This window comes from Ursus americanus, chromosome 18 (assembly GCF_024610735.1).
Source record: "Ursus americanus isolate L20-20 chromosome 18, mUrsAme1.1.p, whole genome shotgun sequence".
NCBI classification, from domain to species: domain Eukaryota; kingdom Metazoa; phylum Chordata; class Mammalia; order Carnivora; family Ursidae; genus Ursus; species Ursus americanus.
In genome coordinates this window covers 42,207,788-42,222,321 of record NC_142144.1, presented here as the reverse complement: position 1 = coordinate 42,222,321, position 14,534 = coordinate 42,207,788, and the positions used below count along the sequence as shown (strand labels likewise).

At 38.5% G+C, this 14,534-nt stretch overlaps 1 long non-coding RNA gene across 10 annotated transcripts in view; it reads right to left on the bottom strand.

The window, feature by feature from the left end:
* The window catches only part of LOC123781326 (uncharacterized), a 1,008,785-nt gene that overhangs the window by 787,907 nt on the left and 206,344 nt on the right, over window positions 1-14,534 (bottom strand). For all 10 annotated transcript variants that reach the window (XR_015727453.1, XR_015727456.1, XR_015727455.1 and 7 more), the window contains one exon: window positions 7,375-7,643. This is a non-coding gene — a long non-coding RNA (uncharacterized LOC123781326). The remainder of the gene's footprint in view (window positions 1-7,374; window positions 7,644-14,534) is intronic.

Below are 14,534 nucleotides of genomic sequence, written 5' to 3'. Positions count from 1 at the left end.
CATTTCCTTGGGCTTGTGAGCAACTTCGCCCCTCCAACTCTCAGTGACTTCATCTATAAAATCAAAATAATAATAGAACCTATGACATGTGATTAAATGGTGATCCTCTTCTGAGGATTAAATGATGTAATTCGTGCAGAAGTGCTTAGCATACTGGCTGGTGTGTCATAAGAACTCAGTAGCAGTCTCCGAGCTATTAAACTTATGCCAGAAATTATTCCAAAATATAGAAAGAAGGAGACATTTTTTAAAGCATTAAAGTGATTAGATAAGGCTGAGTAGGGCAGCTATAAATTCACCACCGGAAACTTCTTTTATAAAGGACCATCCAGTACTTAAAAGAGAGGATCATTTTTCATATTGCTCTTCATAGATTCCCGTCACTTTGACTTGCCTCATCTATATAAATGAGCCTTAAAAAAATACCTGTGCATCTAATCACTCCTGGAGTCTACAAAACCATCTCAAAGGAAATGGCTACCACTCTACATTGTTTACTAAATGTAGGATCCCAGCTGACAGACTTGCTGAAAATGAAGACAATGATACGGCTATAGGCTTGGGTAAAAAGGCTGTGGTCAACAAGACGTTTAACAATACTAAACTAAGCCCCCAGATTTGCAGTTTGTAGCAGTTTATTGCTGAAAACCTCAATTTTTTTCCTTGGATTTGTCCATCACCCTGTTCCCTCTCTCTCCCATCCTCCTCTCTCTCGTTTATACTTCTGGGGAATAATTTTAAGGAGAAACCTTTGCCAAGATTCTGAATTGCTTGTATTGCTTAATGCATATACAAGTAGAAAAGGATATATCCAACACCGGAGTATAAAAGCAGTCATTCCAGAGCTTGCAATAGTTGGAGCTACGTTGTAAATGGTGGAAATCTCAAAGGGGAAAAAAAAAAAAGCCTAGAGATCAGACACAAGAAATATTTTCAACCACCAGAAACTTTGATCTGAAACCTTTGTGTTTTGCACATTACAAATGTAAAATGTGGATCTTTCAATCAAGAGAGGCACAGGAATTGGGTAATATAGTCAAAGGAATTCATATTTCCATATCTAACTCTTTTTTTCTGTCCTGGAAAAAGAATTACTCTTCTATTGTGCAAATCTATCTACTCAGGGGCATATGGTTAAGATAGCAAGGAGCTCAAGTCTCCAGCTACAGAGAAATGTAAAAATAAAATAAAATAAAAAATAAATAAAATAAAATCTTAAAACTTAAGAAAAATTATCTCTTTTTTTAAAGATTTTATTTATTTATTTGACAAAGAGAGAGACAGCCAGCGAGAGAGGGAACACAAGCAGGGGGAGTGGGAGAGGAAGAAGCAGGCTCCCAGCGGAGGAGCCTGATGTGGGGCTCGATCCCATAACGCCGGGATCACGCCCCGAGCCGAAGGCAGACGCTCAACCGCTATGCCACCCAGGCGCCCCAAAATTCTCTCTCTTTTACACTGTGATTAAGTTTAAAAATAAAACCTTCAATGGCTTTTGTTCTACAGTAGAAATCGGAGGTCTACTCTCTCCCACCATCTTCACTTCTGCCTTCCTGTAAAACCTTGCAGATCTAAGACTCTCTTTTGTGGCTTAGGTTTATTAACCCTGATATGATTCCTCCAGGGTTGAAGATCCAAGTGCTAAACCGCTTACCAAAGGTTTACAAATTGAAATGGTTCTCAGGGGCATTGATTTCTGCCCAGTTAGTTCTGTTACTGCCGTCTCTGAAGTAAGAGATTATTGAGACAAAACTGATTGGGAAAACCAAGCCTCTCTAACTTCCAACACCAAAGAGATCAGAAAAGCAGAAATCAGAAAGCTTGGAGCTCTTCCCACTTTTATATTATTAAAAGACTTACTCTGGTAAGTGAAAGCCTTCTTTACTCAATACCGGTTTTCAGAAAACAATGCCTCAAAGCATCTTGTCTTTTCTTTCCCCACACAACACTCAAAGCACAAATTCTTAATCAAATTCTGGGTTAAAGTGGTCCATACCACATCATTTATTGACTTGACTGCCAAGTGACTTCTTACACACCCCCACATGGCATATCATGACAACTACAGGGCTTAGCAAGATAATTAACAAAAAATAAAGACACTTGTCTAACAAGGACTAGGAAATAAATAAAAACTCCATGCTCTTCCCCAAGCCTCAAGTTTTGTGATGCTTGGAAACTTCGAATACCAATTCAGCCTTAAATTTCTTTGCTATGTCAGTGATGTAGCATTATGTATGGTTAGCCCCCCAAAAATCCTTCCCATTATTTCCTAATCACAGGAAACACAAAAGTTTATATAAGCAATTCCCCCTTACTCGTGGGCCATGGTCTAAGTTGCCTATTAACTGATTAAAGTTCAGAAGACATTTCCTTTGGAAACAGTAGCTGTTGACTTCTGGGATAAGGCCACAAATGATTATATCCATATCGCAAGAACGCTATGTCTAACCTCCTTAACCACCCAGCATTTAAACACCTTTACTGACAGAGCCCACGGCTCTGAAGGCAGCCCATTCCCTTCATTGGACATCTCCCCCTGCACATTTGCTACAATCTACTCACATTCAGCTACAATCTGCCTCCTCTTACCACCTGGCCGATCCCCCTATCATAGCCCAGAGGGCCATCCTGCTCCTTTTGTTCTCACTTCTCCACCGTACACATGCCCAGTTCCTCAAATCAATTCTCCTTGAATCAATGTGGATTCCAGCCCCCATGCCCCTAAATATGCCCCATTTCCTTTTTAATGTCATTTGTGTAATGTGATGTGCACAGCTGGAGAGAATCAGATGTGTGTGTGTGTGGCTGGCACAGTAGGGCACTGATTACCATAGCCTGGACAGTGTGGGTTTATTTTGTTTAACTGAATACTAAGTCACTGAAAGACACAAACAGCTGTCGATGGAACTTACTTGGGTTAGAGCAGAGCCTCATTGTTCATGATGTGTGGCAGAGTGCCTAGCAAGGAAAACTTTTTTTTTTTAAACCAGAGAGGTGAGAACTAAAAATACCAGCCACTTCTATATCTAGAAATAGAACCAGCAAATGATTTCTGAACACATCTTTATTTTCTGGAACAATCATGTGGATGGCATTAGTTGCAAAATTATAAGGTGTCCATCACCCTGGAGAAAACGATAAAACGATCTTTTTTTTATAGCTTGGCAAAGTCTGTTTCTCCCAACATCCCTTGGAGTTCCACGCTCTGATGGGGAGTGGGGAAGGAGCACTTTGAATACAGAGCTGGAGGTGGGGGAATACCTTCTGAGACAGAAAGTACCTAATGGCGGAAAAAAGCAACCAGGCACCTGAAAAAAAATAAATAACCATGGAGCTACAGAGCAATACGGCAAGAGGGCTCGTTCTTCCTTGCAATCAAAGGAGGAAAAGAGAAATGGAACTTTTCATTAGTTGGGACCTAGTGACCCCAACCCCCACTCCCAGGGACATGCTTAGGCTCTAAACAGGGGACTCTGTGGATAAACCTAAGAAGGTTTAGAAGCCCCAGTCAATTTGTCATGGAAATCTCTTGGCTGAGAATAATACCAACAGAGTAGGATTACCATCTCGTCAAGAATTACCAGCATTAGTAACTGGAGCAGAAGATTTAGCCATAGCAACATCGGTTTGAACATAAACATCAGAAACAATTCCTCATCCAAGAGACTTCTTTTTTTTTTTTTTATGATTTTATGTATTTATTTGTCGGGGAGAGAGAGAGAGAGAGGGAGAGAGAGCGAGTGCACGCACAACCGGGAGAGCACAGGCAGAAGGAGAAGCAGGCTCCCTGCTGAGCAAAGATCCAGATAGGGCACTCAATCCAGGGACCCCAGGATCATGACCCAAGCCAAAGGCAGACGCCTAACTGACTGAGCCACCCAGGCGCCCCTCAAAGGGACTTCTTAAGCCTTTACTAGCATAGAGTTAAGAGCTTAGGGTGAAGTCAGGCAAATGTAGGTTTGCAACCTGGCTCTGCTATTTCCCAGCTGTGTGAACTTTCTTTCAGCTGTCTTGTTTTCCCATCTGGGTGGTGAGATACTATCATCTATCTTTTAAGGTTGCGGCAAAAGTTTGAATAAAATAGTAGGTTCATAGATTTAACATATTCTTTGGAATCTGACAAAAACATATGCTGTTAGCACTTCTATATCTTTTATACTTTTTTATTGTGAAATACAGTACATACAGGGAAGAATACATTAAATACAAATGCATAGCTAAATAAATTATTTTTAAATAAATTATTTTAAAGCAAATACCACCACTCAGATTTTTTTTTTTTTAAAGATTTTATTTATTTATTCGACAGAGAGAGAGACAGCCAGCGAGAGAGGGAACACAAACAGGGGGAGTGGGAGAGGAAGAAGCAGGCTCATAGAGGAAGAGCCTGATGTGGGGCTCGATCCCAGAACTCCGGGATCACGCCCTGAGCCGAAGGCAGACGCTTAACCGCTGTGCCACCCAGGCGCCCCCACCACCACTCAGATTTTTAACTCTCAGTTCTAGAACTTTTCTTTTTAAAATTTCTCCATTTAGATCATTAGGAGAAGGAAGGGAAAAATGAAGGGGGGGGTAAACAGAGGGGGAGATGAATCACAAGAGACTATGAACTCTGGGAAACAAACTGAGGGTTTTAGAGGGGAGGAAGGTGGGGGGATGGGCTAGCCCAGTGAAGGGTATTTAGGAGGGCACGCATTACCTGGAGCACTGGGTGTTATACGCAAACAATGAATCATGGAACACTACATCAAAAACTAATGATGTACTGTATGGTGACTAACATATCATAATAAAAAAAATAAAAATAAAAAAATAAAATTTCTCCATTTCTATCATTTCCAATTCTGAAAATTTTCAAGCTTGCCTTTTATATTTTGAATACACTAAGCCTAGTTATTGTTAAATATTTGCTAATTCTGCATTGTCTCATTCACATCAGCTTGTCGCTCAGTGTGCCAGGTCAAGTGTTATCATGTGATAGACATTGCTTTTTCAGAAATCACCTTAAGCCTCCAGTGATACTATGCTCCTTCAGAAAGGATTTTTTGTTGCTTGTACCACATACCTTGAGGGACCAGAAATAGCCTTCCTCTTCTTGAGGCATTGACCTTTTCTGGGCCTCCCACTAGACTCAAGGCCAGACTGACAGGTTTCCCAGTCATCCTTACCCCCAGAATGTGGTGCCCATCAGGGTCCAAACCTAAAGCACCAAGTGGGAGGTTTTCTCCACAGCCTCTACTTTTCACAGAGCCTGGACCCCACTATTGTCCCCTTAGCCCCACAAGGTTGCCAAAAATACTCAGCATTTTGATCATCTCTTCAATAACCTACAATTGTTTGCAAACACCCTGAATGCTGTGCCCATTTCTCTGGATATTGGCCCTCACCTATCTCTTGGCCCCACAACCCTTCAGTGTATTTCTGGTTCTTCTATACCTTCACGAAAATGTTTCTTTAATAGTGTCCAACTGAGGGGCACCTTGGTGGCTCAGTCTCCTACTCTTGATTTCAGCTCAGGTCATGATCTCGGGGTCGTGAGATCAAGCCCCATGATTGGCTCTATGTTCAGTCTGCTTGTGATTCCCTCTCTCCTTCTTCTATTGCCCCTCCCCCATGCCCTCCCTCTCTCTCTCAAATCAACAAATAAATCTTTAAAAAATAATAGTCTCCAACTGTTCTTGTTATTTTTGTTCAGAATGTTGGTTTAGAATTACCTTGAGTGACACTACCAGAAGTGAAAATCTTTGCCCTTATTAGTATGTATATATTTACCCACAATAAGTTAACCTAGTTACCAAGTAGAACTACTGCTTTATCTGCGCCTCTCTTAGGATACTTATCACTTCCATCCTAGGATTATAATCATTAAAAAAATATATTTCTCTCTGCCTTTATTAGATTTTTAAGCTCTTTCAGGACACAATCCATAACCATGTCTAATTCATCTATGAATTATCCCCAATTCCTGCATCTTATTCATGTTAACCTTACAGGAACTGTTGAGTGGATGAATAAACTTAAATGTCTCTCATTTGCACAAACTGAACACTTCTGAAATAGAACCTCTAAATTACCCTGAACTATGTAATGGTCATCTCAGAAGAAGTAAGAAGCAGACTATAATTCCAAATATCAGTTGTGATTTACATTAACAAGTTTCTCAACCCTTGGTGTGATAAGCAACTGCATACCTGCGGAAATAAATATGAATATTAGGGTATGACAAATGAAAGCTTGGATACCCCAGGGGGCAGTTTCAATATTGATCTGCATATTTCATTCAGTATTAACACATGTGACTGAAATTGTGTAGCCACTGCTCTCATTAAAATTCATAAATTCCCTCTGGAATTCATGGCAGCCATCTGGCCAAATACTGGTTTCTTACATTTGAAATGCAATTGCACTGAAGTCACTGAATCTCTCAATCAATTACAAAAGATCTGAGCTCTTAGGGTTTACATTGATTGGCCACCATTTTCCTAATGGAGTCATAGCCTCTGTAATTACCTATTTGACAGGCAAGGTGCCCGCTTTGTGAAGGCTATATATCCTCGCTATTCATTTACCTAAAATGTTAGTTGGCAGCCCTCGTAAGAGCATCAACTACCAAGTGTGATTAGAGTTAATATAAGTGTAACAGAATGATGTTCTCATCTCATCTCCACTTCCTGCATATGGTTACCACATATTATTCTCTAACATGGATTGCATTTTTAAAGTAACTTGAATGTACATTTTTATTTTATAATTCATCAGGAGCTAAAATTTATGCATTTGCACACACCTTCATATGTATAGCTATACTCAGAAAGTGCTGTTTGATTCAAAAAGCTAAAATCTCTTTCTCCAAATACAGAAAAACTTCTGGCCCTTGAGACACGAAACATATCCAATCACAGCTTTTTAATGGGCACAAGAAAAAATAATTAAGACCCCACACATACACTTTCTTAATATATTGGAGGATGTGGAAAGAACACGGCTGTTAGATTCAGACACAATTTGGACTCCAATTTCAGTTAAACCACCAGTTACCTGCATGATCTAGGTTACATTTTTAAATCTGACTCCTGTCTCTTCATTTACAACATTGAGATATTAATATTATAACAATTATAATATTTTAACTTAATAATTATATATTTTGTTTTAATAATTATAATACTATTAAAATAGCTTATTATAATGTTTCTGTTGGATTGAAATAACAAAAATAAAGCCCCTAGCATAGTACCTTTCTATGAGTCAGATTTCCTTGAGTAAGGAAGCTACAAATATCTCAAAATCTCAATAGTTTACAACAGCAAACATTTGTTTCTTGTTCAGGAATCTTCATGTTGTCTGTGGCTCTACTGAATGGGTTAAGCTCACCTGACCAGTTAAGTTGTTCTTGGCTCCAGTACGCAGTTTGGGTTTCAGATCTGTTCGTGAGTCTCTGTATCTGGCATTCAGGATGAAAGAACAACGCCTACCTCAGGCAGGATCTTCTCATTGTGGAGAGCAGAAGTGCAAGATGGCCGGAGGAAATTTCCTCAAACCTCACATACCATGGCTTCTCTCCTCTTTTCATTGTGATCGCAAGCCACTTGGGCAAACCCAAATTCAGTGTGGTAGGAGGTATATTCCACTCACAAGGGAATCTGTGCCCAGGACAAGAAAGAAAGAAAACTATGAATGAATACTCACTACCACACAATTCAATTAACAGTACTAATTGTAATTAGCTATTGTTCGCCATTATGATGCTTCTATCTCTAAAAACATCCTGAGATCTGTTGTAGGAGATAACTGAGAGTATATGATAGCAGGTTGACCTGCGACTTGGGCCCGGGCAATTTGAGTTCCTCACTCCCTCCCTGTCCTTGGAATGTACATTCCATTACTCCTTTCCCATAGCTGGAGCCATTTCCAAGGATGCAACCTTGAGAGAGCAATGTATTGTTGAGATGACATGAATGGTAGACAATGGTAGACACGGTGGAACCCAGTTAAGGCCTCTATATAAACTTCTAAGATTCTGGTAGGCAGGTCCAGAGATCTACTAGGCTTGAAGGCACCCAAGACAAGCCTTATAAGTAAGTTCCCTTGCTCCTTAAAACCTGCCACCTACCAATCTGGAGTGGCCCACCCCTTTCTTCGTATTCTCCCAGCCCTCCAAAAATGGGTGCCAGTTTTAGATTTCATCCAGGATATTCCCAAGGGTGTGAACCAACAAGATCTCATAGCAAATTATAGAAATATTTTTCCAGTTACCTCTAAGAGATTAGGCTTCTGCTAATGAAGCCTTTATTAGATGATCTAAATGCCCTATTTTAAGTTACTGTGGTTATTCATTCAACAGGCGTGAGTAACTAAAGGAGCAGTGTTATAACATTCAATACCTTCACAAGCACTTAAAAAAAATAAAATGTATACCTATTTTATTTTTATATTGTACCTATAGTAAAATGCACCTAAATACATATTTATGAAAACAAGACATATATTACTTGGCTTTAACTGTTATTTATAAGCCACAACAATCCTGTAAGAGCAGACAAAATAATACTTCCTAAAATACAATTAAGGTCTTCTTCATGAATTTAGGAGTAAAATTAGGACTAAAATTCTTTGTTTACCCATCTGCCATTCCCTTTCCCCACTGAGCGGCTACCCCCACACTATTTTACAAATTCTCGTCCCACGCTCTGAGTTGAAATTAACTTCTATCCCCTTCTATTCAGACTTTTACTTCTAGTTACAGTATGGTTATTATACCCTCCTAAAAATTACATTTCTCCAACTCTAGTGGTCTCTTTAAGACTACTTTAGTCCTCACTTTTCCCCCTAATATTTTAAAATTATTTGCTCTGTCCAGATACCTAAGTTTCTGAGATCTTTCTCTCCCTCTGGTCTTTTGAGGGGCTTTAAACTGCCTTACTAGTGAGAAGTCTACCCTCCTACCTAAATATACCAAGAGCAAGGAATCTGGGGAGTCATATTGGAATTCTGCCTACCTCATCAGTTAAAAAGATCATTGATAGAATAGAGATAATGTAGCATAATGTACTCTTTAACCACAGAATCATAGATTTAAAGTTATACCGTTGGGAAGTACCTTAAAGGTCCACCAGAGCAACAACCTTCAACCAATGCAGGAGGTTTTCTATAGATCAAAGGTCATCCAGTCTCTGCTTCAACATTTATATTAATGACAATGCTCACTCACTTGTTTAGAAACCAGCACATTTAAAATTTAAAGGTCTGTAATTAATATAGAAAATTCTCTTAAATCTGTATTTCTATAACTCCTCATTTAGTTCTTACCCTTAGAAAATTTTTGAAATGAAAATAATCCTTTCAGGCTGAAGTCCTTTGCACTTAAAAATCAACCACCATTCTTCCTCTTAAGAGGGGTAATTTAATTATTCTCTTTTCCAGGATTAAATATTCTAGTTCTCATATAGTGTCATTTCCACATCTTATACCATCCTGGTCACCCACCTGTAAATTTACACTCAAGTTGTTAAAAACCTCTTAAAACATGGTTCTTACACCTTGACCAAGTAATATTATATCAGGAATATTAATTCAGAATATAAAGCAGAGTATCTCAACATTAGGAAATCTATAACTATAATATACAATATAAAAGGCTAAATAAATCATGATTCTTTTCCAATAGATACAAAAATATATCTGATAATTTTCCCTTTTGATAAATACAGAGGAAATAGAAAAAATAATTCATCTTTATGAGTTGAAGAACATCTTTTTCTAAAGTAAAACCAACTCAATAGTAAAATATTATATACATTATTAAAAAGATATTTTTTATTGATCAAAGAATACATACCCCATAATTCACTTTTAAAGTGAATAATTTAAGGGGCACCTAGGTTATTCAGTTGGCTTAAGCCTCTGACACTTGATTTTGGCTCAGGTCATGAGATGGAGCCCCAAGTCACGGTCTGCCCTGGCGTGGAGCCTGCTTAAGATTCTCTCTCTCCCACTGTCCCTCCCCCCTGCTCATGCACATGCATGGGCTCTCTCTCTAAAAAAAATAAATAAAAAATAATGTGAACAATTTTTAATCAAGAAGAAAATAAGTATGTTATTATTGTGTAGTGCTATTTGGAGGGTTCTGGGAAATTCAGTAAGGATGAAAACTAATATTATCAAGTTAAGTATTAGAAAGTTAAAAGATGCTTATTTTTAAAAAAATCATTATACTGAGACACCTGAGTGGCTCAGTTGGTTGAGCATCCAACTCTTGGTTTCAGTTCAAGCCATAATCTTAGGGTCCTGAAATCCAGCCCTGGGTTGGGCTCCCCCACTCAGTGGGGAGTCTGTTTGATTTCTCTCTCCCTCTGCCTCTCCCCCCCAAGCATGTGCACATGCTCTCTCTCTAAAAATAAATAAATAAAATCCTTAAAAAATAAAATAATTTCAATATACCTAAAAATTATTTTAAAACTGCTAAAATTTTTGAAATAACAAAAAATAAATAAGTATATGAACATAAGATGATTACACCAAAAAATTATACTTGGTACATGGGTATAACCAGAAATCAAACAAAATGAAAAAAATAAATGTTTCACTCAGAATAGCAAAAAAAATGAAATAATTAAAGAGATATATATATAACTCAGTTGAAGAAAATGGCAAAATAAAGATTAAGATAGAGAGACAGATGGAGGGGGCGGGAAGGGGGGGGCAAGGCGGTAGAAACATGTCGATAAGTGTATTCCAGAAAAGGAAGACTAAATGTTGGAAACATGTCTAGTCTAGCTAATTTATAGAGTTAATGGAATCCAATTAAAATCTCATCAGAATTTTTTTTTTTCTGTGTGAAACTTAGCCGAACGATTCTGGAATTTATTTTGAAAAATAAGAAATTGAAAATACCAAGGAATATACTAAAATAACACTGATAGTGTGTAAAGGAAAGGCATACTGTAGCAGACAATAGAACATGTTACACAGAAATAATAATTAAAACTCCATGTCACTACTGCCCAAATACACATATCATTCACTGGATCAGAGAAGAGAGATCAGAAATTGGTCCAAATGTATATAAGAACCTTATTACAATTATACTTTAAAAACGATGAAAATAATTACTTTAAACGTGGAACTGAGACTATTGGTTAGCAACACGAAAATGAACAAATTGGATCAATATCTTTGTACGAAAAGCAAAATCACCTCCATATAGAGTAAAAATTTAAATATAAAAAAATCAAACCATCATAAAATTAGCATACTATAATGTGCTATTATTTATCAGATCTCAGGAGAGATGATAATTTTCTTCACACTATGACAGAAGAAATTGCAAAAGAAATAACAGTAGAGAAAAAAAGGTACATGCAAGAAGATGCTCTGACACAATTAACTGTGGAAATAAATTATTGAAAATAAAATACATGTGTGTGAACAGGCTATTGTTGAGTAAATTATTTTATTTCAATGTGTTAGAACTGTATGCAGGTATTTGTAAATGATGAGCACTAAGGGTGGGAAATTATTGAGAATGCTTATAACATTAAACAAAATATGACAAAATTGTACAGCTTCTGAAAACCTCCTGTACTTCTTGGTAAATTCAAGAGGCAATACTTTAAATCATCAATAAGGTCTTTGGGTTTGTCCTAGGAATTAGACAAATGGTTTAATCTCTCTGAGTCCTAATGTCTCATTAATAGAATGGGGTTACTTCCTGTCATTGTGAAAATTCCATGAGATAACATAATTAAAGCGATTTGGTTCATAGTCATTGATCAACAAATCTGTTATAATTAGGGAAGGTCAAGTATTTATCTTTCAAAATTTCCTTAAAATTGTAAAACTACTACTTTCATACTACCTCAAAAAACCGTAAGTGATAACCACAACTGTCCAAATATCATCGAAGCAAATTAATGCTGGGTGATCATAAATCCCTCACTCTGTACCACATGTTCTACTCACAATGCTTCAAATTTCCTAGCAATCAACCCAATAAAAGCAGTTATAAAGATTCACAATGTTGGTACATAAAACTTTCCCCACCTGTGTGAGGGTCTGATCTTTGATTCACTGCCTCATTGTTCCCTTGGAAATGAATAAAGATGGTAAGTGTCACCTATGTTATTAGACAACAGTGGTTAGGACAAATATCAGTGCCTGAGAGATACTGAATCTAATCTGGGAGAACTATAAATCCCTGCTGTGATGCCAAACTTTGGGCTTCTCTGAATGTGGTGACTCTAGTCTGTCCCCTGTGGGGACTCTGGAAGCTAAACCTATGGAGATGTCACAAGAGATCCTGGTGCCTGTCAGGCAGGAGACTTTTAAGCCCAGGCAGCTGTCCAATGTGGATTTCATTGCCTTGTAAGTGAGTGGATCATGGCAGCTGTGTAGACTGCCGTAAAGACTGCTACAAGGACTCTGGCTGTGGCTTTGTTCTAACCCTCTGATTAGACTGATGTCAGGGGTAGCCTATGAGGGTCTGCTGACTCTGAACATCCTGCAATCTCAGTGAATCCCCAGTGAGTGTTGCAGCAAGAAAAAGAATCACATCTGTGTTTGAATTGACATAGAAAGTTTCCTTTAAGTTAAAAAAAAAGGTGTCAAGTGTTACTTTATAGATAACTACACATTTTGAAGTACCTAAGAAGCAGAAGACAAAAATAATTTACAGGGATGGGACAGCAGGGGCAAAATTAAGAAAGTTCTTGGGAGAATTGCTTGTGGAGAATCTCCAGAAACAGGTTATTGAAAACTTCGATCGGCTTCTGGAACATTCCATCTATCTGCCATCTGAATCCCTGCGGGCGTTGCACAGGACTAGGAGCAGAGGCCAGAGCAGTAGCACTCTGGGGAAGCTCTGTGCAGCACAAAGAAAGCCTGGTGGCTTTCTCCAAACAGCCTCTGACAGACTGTGCTCCTGCTTTACGCAATTTTGTATAAAAGGGAGCATACGTGAGTCCAATTCCTCTCAAGAGAAAGCAGAGCTGAGACTCAGTGGGTGGCTGAAGTAAAACACCAGTGTGTGGTTTCCTTTGGCACATGAATAATTAATACATAATAATCATGACAATAATTTCTACTCTTGTTACACAGTTGTCTCAGCCTCTCAGCCACCCCTAGAGGAGAGAGCATTTGACCTGGGACAAGGCTTCAATAGTTTAATCTGCGAGGGAACAGGAACATTCAAGACAAGGTTACGCAGGTAGAAATAGCCTGAAGCAACTCGTGGGTGGGTGTGGGGAGGGTAGTGGGAGATGAGACTAGAGCAAAAGAAAGTAAGCAGTGGAGAGCTAGCAAAAGTTCCCCAGCGAAGGAACAGCACAGTCAGAACCAGAATTTACTACCTGCTCTGAAAACAATGTGAAAGGATGGAGAAGAAAGAAGGGACATTAATGCAGCCTGTTTTTCAGTCGGTGTAGAAGCTATTTCGTAGAGCTTGCATTGAGCATGTTGTATATTTAAAACAGTGTTAGGATTATCAGTCAGGTTTCCCCAATCTTCCCCTTGAATCAAACTGAGACCCGCGAGACTTAGAATCAAATCGCTTGAGTCTGAAATCTGTCTTCAGCACTTCCAAGCTGTGTGCCCTCGAGCAAGTTATTTAAGCTCCCTGAGCCTTGGTGAGCACATGCAGGTGCCCCACGCAGCAGTATACCTACCTCATCAGGTTGGGAGGACACAGCGACTTAACACAGGGGAAGGCCCAACGGAATGTCGGACATCTAGTAAGTATTTGATAAATAGTAGCTATTGTTAAAGGAGAGATGGATGCCACGAAGGTTCAGTTTTAATCATTTTGGCCGCACTTTATAGCTTATCACCATCTTGGCATCTCTGGAGCATACTAACCAGCTCTTCCATATTTCTGTCTTCCTGTGGTTTGTGGGATGTACCCTAGAGATCTCCCCGCCCCAAGTTAGCACCAACTCAGTAACAATTTGGGCACAATTTTACCACCAGATATAAGTTCCATTTGTCTGTACTGTATTACTCTACCTTATCCATAAAAAATGACCACAAAATTCTTTGCCAAATGCTTTGCAAATTAGAAATAGAGAGGTGGTTTATTATTATTATTATTATTATTATTATTATTATTATATTATTATTATTATTATTTAGACATCAGAAAATGAAATCAATTTTTGTGGTGTGACTTGTCCTAATGACCCCTTAATGATGTCTGGAGATCAGTGCTTTTTCTTTTTCAGTCTTCCCAAATCTCTTAATACTCTGAGAATTTTAATAAAGTCAGTTAAAATCCACCACTCAATACTTCTACTGTCCATATTCCTCAGAGCAGAGCTACATTCATAGTCTTTATTATACTCTCACTCAGGTATCTGTTGTGATTGTTTCTATACTAAATAGAGAGGCCACTGTGGAAACGCGGAAGGGATTAGATCTAACACATCAATAAAATAGGTGTGCTGAGAGGACTAATTCTAGCAGGTCTAGAATTGGCCTGAGTTTGGTCAAGACATGAAGTTTTTAAGAATGCTGTTTTGGAGCAAGTTTGGGAGGCAGTCTGA